This window comes from Leptonychotes weddellii, chromosome 1, assembly GCF_054177405.1.
Source record: "Leptonychotes weddellii isolate Sample4059 chromosome 1, ASM5417740v2, whole genome shotgun sequence".
NCBI classification, from domain to species: Eukaryota; Metazoa; Chordata; class Mammalia; order Carnivora; family Phocidae; genus Leptonychotes; species Leptonychotes weddellii.
The window spans coordinates 68,715,868-68,723,692 of NC_138369.1; the positions used below are offsets into that span (position 1 = coordinate 68,715,868).

At 41.6% G+C, this 7,825-nt stretch overlaps 1 pseudogene; it reads left to right on the forward strand.

Moving 5' to 3' along the window:
- The first annotated feature begins 5,256 nt into the window (after positions 1–5,256).
- On the forward strand, positions 5,257–6,114 carry LOC145717119 (small ribosomal subunit protein eS6 pseudogene; annotated as a pseudogene).
- The last annotated feature ends 1,711 nt before the right edge of the window (positions 6,115–7,825 follow it).

Below are 7,825 nucleotides of genomic sequence, written 5' to 3' on the forward strand. Positions count from 1 at the left end.
TGATCCAGTTTGAGGCAGTGAGATGTGCAGGGGAGTTCTCTGGAAATGTCTGGGAAGTTTTCTGCTCTTAATAGGAAAAGATGGTCTGTCTCTCTTACTAGATGTGAATGAGGAAGTAAGCAGACAGTTGTTCTTGGCAGGTGGCCTATGGCCATGAAGGAAATACTCCTGAGAGGAAATCTGACACTCAGCATAGCTGAGTGTAGAGAAGGAAGTTATCTGGTTCTTGAGGACATTAGTGAACCTCTAAGCCAGCCCATCTTGAAAGCCTGCTCTTCAGCACTCATCATTTCTGTGTAGGTCACAGCTTCTGTTTATGCACAGAGCAGGCCTCAAGAGCCCCTAGGAGCAGCTCTCAGCTGGTGATGGATGGGAGATGATGGATAACTACCCCAGCTTTGTTGTCCTTTGTTTGAGACAACTCTAAGCATCCTATGTGAGAGAGAAGCCCTCTCCAAGTAGGGAACATTTACGCTGAGCTATGAATGACAACCAGAAGCCATCAGTGAGAAGAGTACTCACAGCTGAGGCACTAGGTTGGCAAACACTCTAGTGTGGGATTTGTTTTGGCATATTCTAGAATCAGAAAAGAGGAAGGCAAGTATGGCTGGGCCCTGGTTAACAGACAGCTGGGGTTCTAGAATCAGGCAGTCTGGCTAAGTCCTCCTCCTCCTCTTGCTTGCAGTTTGGTCTTGAGGAAGTTACTTGACCCTTTGAGTTTTAGTTTCCTCATCTTTTTTTTTTTTTTAAAGATTTTATTTATTTATTTGACAGAGACACAGCGAGAGAGGGAACACAAGCAGGGGGAGTGGGAGAGGGAGAAGCAGGCTTCCTGCCAAGCAGGGAGCCCGATGCGGGTCTCGATCCCAGGACCCTGGGATCGTGACCTGAGCCGAAGGCAGACGCTTAATGACTGAGCCACCCAGGCGCCCTAGTTTCTTCATCTTTAAATGGGCTTAATAATAGCACCCACATGACAGCATTGTAATGAGAATCAAATGAGCTCATGAATGTGAAATGTTTATCACAGTCCCTGTCCCAGAGTAGTTATACTCTCATCTAGATTAGGTTTGCTCGCCTAATGTTCAATTTGCCATGGGTTTTACATCTTTTTGGGGTCATTGTCAGAATAAAATCACACCCAGCTGAACCTTGGGACAACAGAGTGCAAACCACTGCTGGTAAGCCCCGAGGAACCATAACTAAGCGTTTTAGATAGAGAGATTATCTGGATCCGTTTAGAGCTCTAGTTGCCCCAGAGTTTTCCTCCCTGCCAGGAAATCTGGAAGCATGCCTTAAAAGCTTGCAAATGTGAGATCAGTGTATCATCTGAGCAAGAACACATCGCCTCTCCTGTAGCAGCACAGCGTCTGCTACAAGCTATCAAAAGATAATCTGTCAAAATCCATAAAGACTGTGGCTCACCGTAAACACGTTGGCCAATTTGTCCATCAAATAAAATTAAAAACCTACTACAGATATGCTATTGAGAAAAACTGGAAGTGCTAATATGGTTCACTTGGAACACACATAATTTATTACCTGACGGACCTTGATACATGTATTGTGGGCTGCTTTGAAAGCCTCTCTCTGGACCATGCACTCTAATGGACATCATTACTTTAGGGAAGATTCTGAAGTAACCCTTACGTCAAGGGCCATCAAAAATACTACTGCCTCTTTAGGCCATGTTCAGCTTCCAAGGACCTACTGCAAAATTGCATATGTTAATTGCACGAATGACTATATTTAGTAATTCCAAAGCTTAACTGCAGGAGAGAGGAATTCCACCCAGAATCCTTTAGCAGTGTGCTATCATGAGTCCACGGGGAAATCCATTGGATTTAATAACATATATTTGTTTACAACAAGGACTAAGAAAATGTGTTTCAATTCACCTGCCAGTAGTGATATTTTCTTTTGAGCTCCCTGTCAGAGAAGTCTAGTAAAATAATAGAAACTGCTAAGTAATATTTATCTAGGGCAAGTAATATTTTTCTGACCTCCAGTAAGCTCTTAAAGTAGTCAAGCCTCTCCACGTTTAGACAAAAGCAATTAAGTGACCATTTCTGTCTACCATCATGTACTAATTTTCTATAATTATGTGCTATTAAAAACGAAATGAAGAGATAGAGGATACAATTCCTAGCTCTGCCATTACTCATTCTTTAACCTTATTAATAATAATAGTAATAATGACAGTTACTATTTATGACAACCTACCAGGGCCCAGGCAATATGCTTAGCACTTAACTTACACCCATCTCATTTGATATTTGCAAAAAGTCTTTGGGAGGAAGATGTATTATCATTATATCTTTTTACTAGTTGAGAAATAGAGACTTTAAAAGGTTAAGACACTTGTCCAGGGTCACACTCTTAGTAGATGACTTGGTTTCATTTCTAAGTTGGGCTGCCTGGCCTAGCAGATTATGTACGCACTGTATATTCTGCCTCCTCTGGGGCCTAATTTACACATCTATATTTGTCTTTCTCTCCTAGGTAACTGGGGAGTCCAGGGCTCAGCCCAGACTCAGTGTAGGAATGAGAGGGGCTGGCTCACAGCTGAGGGCATGGAGCAGAGTGTGACTGGAACCAGGGCTGCCGGCTACGGGAGGGCAGGGCAGGGCGCAAGTGGATGTCTGAAATGCCCACTCCTAGTCCAGTGACCCAAAGTGAAGGATCAGTAACAGAGAACCTGCAAGCCCAAGCAAGCAAATTTGGAAGGCAGCCTGGAGAGATTGCCAGAGTCTGGGGAGACTTAAGTAATGGGGACTTATCAGAGGATGTCCAGGGCAAAGGTGTTATTGGGGCAGAGCTGTAAAGGTTGCTGAGAACATTCCTGTGATCTGTGAGACAAAGTATTCATGTTTTCTCTTACGTAGATCTTAAGAAGAATAAGGGAAATAGCCTAGGTGCAAGCACTTTGCAAACTCTCAAGTAAGAATGTTATTACAAAGGGTTGTCTGTCTGTGACCTGCATGCAAGGTCAAATGGTCTGTGCATCTGTGTGTCTTACAGCAGCCTGAGCTATGGATTGCTGACCTAGGACACCTCAGTTGGGTTTAGGACTAGGAGAAAAGTAAGAAGATAGTTTTGGCAGAGAAGGAGAGGAGATTATTTTCCAGCTTTGTCATGTGTTCTGAGGGGAGAATATTCAAATGTACCAAGAGAAGAACCAACACTACTGCAAAATAATACTGTAATGTTATGGTTTCTAGGTGATAATATGTGGTATACTGATGAACTGGATACAGGACTTAAAATGCACATGGTGGATTTTGTTTTATAGCTCAATTCACCATCGGTTAATGGCAAAGGGAGTCTCCAGCGTTTGTAAGTGCTGTCATTATTCTGAGCGGGACAGCACGACGGGGGGATCCACACTCAGATGCAGTCAGGGAGGAGAGCTTGGTTGAATTTACCCTCCCCATTCTGTGGAGTACAGGGTGGAAATGTGCAGTGCGGGTCTTGGGGTCTTAGAGAGCACACTTTGGGGTTTCTATTCCACTCCTGCAGCCCAGAGGACTAGAACTAACAGCAGTGGGAGGCAGCGGGTTTCACAGAACAGCCACAGGGAAGGCGTCCAGCAGGACCGAGACGGGAGGGGGCAGAGGCACAGCTGTTACCTGGCGTGGATGCCTGGCAAACAGCAAGCCCGATGCAGAACACTGGAAGTTGTGCAGCTTCACCAACGATGGGAGAAGCTGTGCGGAGATATTTCTCCACTGGGAACGCCCTTGGCTCCCACTGCGTACCATTTACTCGAGGCTGCATAGGAAATAGATATTGACATCAACCGGCCCTCTGCATCATAATCTGACAGAAGAATTCCAAGGACAGTCCGGAGAAATAAGTGAACCCAATAAGTGTTGGTGGGGGAAACACTAGGCCAGAGTAAGCCTTACCTTCCTCTGGGCTGAATAAGTAGGGAAAACCCAGAAGAGCCAATAGTGGAAAGAAAAATGGAGAACCCACTTTTCAGGTTGGAGAGAAAAAGGACAAAGAGTTTAATGACAAATGAATAGCTTAGAATCGGAAGGTAGTGATTAGACAGAGATAATTGAGGTTTCTGAAAAGGAGATCAGAGTGAAAGGGTGAGAGTGACATTCAGATATATGATAGAAGAAAACTTGTCTGATCTCTGGGAGCCTGGATTATGTATGTAGAAATCACTCATGCAGCATGTGTCTGTATTAATGAAAACGTATCTAGCCATATCCTGGTAATTTAAAAAAGTTTTAAATTCTTCCAAAGCATCCAGGGAGAAAATCATGTGGCCTGCAAAGGAGGCGAATCTTATTTCCCTCTGATATTCTCTATAGTATTAAAGTTTTTTTTTTTTTAAGATTTTATTTATTTATTTGAAAGAGAGAGTGGGTGAGAGAGAGCACGACTGGGGGAGCGACAGGCAGAGAGAGAAAGAGAAGCAGACTCCCTGCCAAGCAGGGAGCCTGACATGGGGCTCAATCCCAGGACACTGGGATCCTGACCTGAGCCAAAGGCAGACGGTCAACCAAATGAGCCACCCAGGTGCCCCTATAGTATTAAAGTTTAGAAGAGCATAGATTACAGGGATATATGGGCAAAGATTTGGTATAAGAATGGTACAAGAATTTTATTCTTGCATATATATATATATATATATATATATATATATATATATATATATATTTAGTTCCATTTCTGAAAAGATAAGCTAAGTAGCTACCAAAGAAAGTTCCCTAAAAAATGATGCAAAGGTAAACTCTAGCTGACCTAGAGATAGGAAACTCAGGAATGGGAAAATTATTCTACAAAATGGTTTGCTCTAAATGCAAGATATCCATAAGTTAAATTTAAAGAATTGTTGAAAATATAGTTCAAAACCAAAGAAAAATGTCAGAAACACAATTGGGAAAAATATATTTAATAATAAATATGGCAAGATAGGTTATGTATGTTTGTTCAAACTATTAGACACATAGTACATGCTCTGTAAGTATTTGCTGAATGAGTATAGGATTTTTACCATGTACGTAGAAAAAAGTTGGAGAAATGGAGATGGCCAGAACTTGGAGGAAGCTGAGTCATTTCCTCCTTCCCCTGCATAAAGCAGAAAATGCAGGAGGGTAAGTAGTGGAACTTTCTGTTCCTTTTATGCCTTGTTATTTCATAGTGAAAGTCAAGTTCATTATGTCCAAGTGATTATTATTATTATAAGCTCAAAGGGGCTTGGTCACATTCTCTGAGTGAATGACTTAGGTCATGCATTTAGGAAGTGTTAAGTACTCTCAGAGCAGACAGGTACTTCTTGCCATTTAAAAACAATGCTCCTGCTCTTTTTTGTGGCTTCTGGGAGGCGGTGGGCTGCTTCAGGATGGAGCTGAACATCTCTTTCCCAGCTACTGGTTGCCAGAAACTCATTGAAGTGGACGATGAATGCCAACTTCGTAGCTTTTATGAGCAGCATAAGGCCACAGAAGCTGTTGCTGCTGCCGTGGGTGAAGAATGGAAGGGTTACGTGGTCCGAATCAGTGGTGGCGATGACAAACAAGGCTTCCCCACGGAGCAGGTTGTCCTGACCCATGGCCGTGTCCGCCTGCTGCTGAGTGAGGGGCATTCCTGCTACAGACCAAGGAGGACTGGAGAGAGAAGGCGCAAATCTGCTTGGGGTTATATTGTGGATGCCCATCTCAGTGTTGTCAACCTGGTCATTGTAAAAAAAAAGGGGGGGGGTGGGTTGGATAGAACATTCCTGGACTTACTGATATTACTGTGCCTCATCGCCTGGGGTTCCAAAAGAGCTAGCAGAATCCACAAGCTTTTCAGTCTCTCTAAAGAAGATGATGTCTGCCCGTATGTTGTGAGAAAGCCCCCAAATGAAGAAGGTAAGAAACCTAGAACCAAAGCACCCAAGACTCAGCATCTTGTGCCCTCCAACACAAACAATGGTGTATTGCTCTGAAGAAACGGTGTACTAAGAAAAATAAGGAAGAGGCTGCAGAATAGGCTAAACTTCTGGCCAAGACAATGAAGGAGACCAAAGAAAAACGCCAGGAACAGATTGCCGAGGGACAGAGGCCATCTTCCCTGAGAGCTTGTACCTCTAAGTCTGAGGCCAGTCAAAAATGAGATTTTCTAAAGATTAACAAATAAATAAGATCAGACTTAAAAAAAAAAACAGTTCTCCCCTGTCAATAATAGGAGCATATTGTATCTTCCCTGGTTTCTCACTGTCAGCCATGAAATTTGACTCCATCATACCACATTTTCCCCTCACCTCTATCTCTTTCTTAATTTTTCACATTGTTCCTCTTGATTTCTATGATTCATTGAACTAAGTTAGTCAGGGCTTTCATTTATAGAGAATTGATTGCAAATTGATTCATAACTATGATTCTTTTAAGATGACCACTTAACAATGAGTCACCAAGTTGGCTTTTACAGATGTCTGTATGGGTAGCTCGCTCATTGCTGAGCCGTGCTCTTTCCTCAGGTAGAAACAGTCCACTTTGAGATTATGGGGACTTTACCCAACAATTCATAGTGGTTTGTGTTATAAACAACACCAAAATTGTCTGATTTTAGCAACTCCAGAGTGAGGGAAAAACTAGTGAGGACTATTTGCATAGTCTATCCTAGGAAAGACGGGGAAGTTTATTCTGGAGATGACTCATTCCAGAATCAATTGATCACAAACCCCAGTGGCTGAAGGATTTTTAGCTTGGTTTTATTATTATTCACACATATTGGATCATCTTTTAGATAATATGAAGTTGTTCCCTGATTTGGGGGTGAAGTCTAGGGAAAGTCTTTATCTTTGTTCTAGGAATGAAGCTTCAGGAGGTATTAAGGATGCACGATTCACTTCCCTCCTGATTTGACCTTGGCTCAGAATAAATGTGGCAGTGGGTTGGGGATTTCCTGGGAATTTCTTTGCTCTGCTTGAAATGTGCCAGAGATGTACAACCCTGTTTTTTGTCCTCTATTGTCTATATATCCAGAGAACATTTAATTCTCTGTTTGAAGAAAGCTAAAGCTGGATTATTTTTGCCTGAGGATTATCCACTTTGTGAGTTATCAGGAGTAAATTTTAGACCACTTTTCCTGAATATAAACGTTTTATATATATATATATATATATATACACCTTGCATGTGTGTTTTTATATATGTATATATTTACATATACAGTGTTTCAAAGCCAAATAAAATATTTTTATATTACCTATTTCTTTATTGTCAGTGGCTTTATGAAGTCAATAATTTTGGCTTTATTACTATTACTTAATAGATAACATAAGCACAAAGGCATGAAACAAAATTGTCTTTTTTTAAAAAATTTTTTTTTAGGACTTAGAAAACATTTATTTAGCAGTAATAGATACAATTTTAAAGATAATTGAAAATTATACAGTTTAGTATGAGGATATCCCTCAAAGTTAAGTAAATCCCTTTCTATGTGATTTTTTTTATGTTAATCACCATACATTACATCACTAGTTTTTGATGTAGTGTTCCATGATTCATTGTTTGCATATAACACCCAGTGCTCCATTCAGTACATGCTCTCTTTAATACCCATCACCAGGCTAACCCACCCTCCCACCCCCCCTCCCCTCTAGAACCCTCAGTTTATTTCTCAGAGTCCATAGTCTCTCATGGTTTGTCTCCCCCTCTGAATTCCCCCGCTTCATTTTCCCTTCCTACTATCTTCTTCTTCTTCTTTTTTTTTTTTAACATATAATGTATTATTTGTTTCAGAGGTACAGGTCTCTGATTCAACAGTCTTACACAATTCACAGTGCTCACCATAGCACATACCCTCCCCAATGTCTATCACC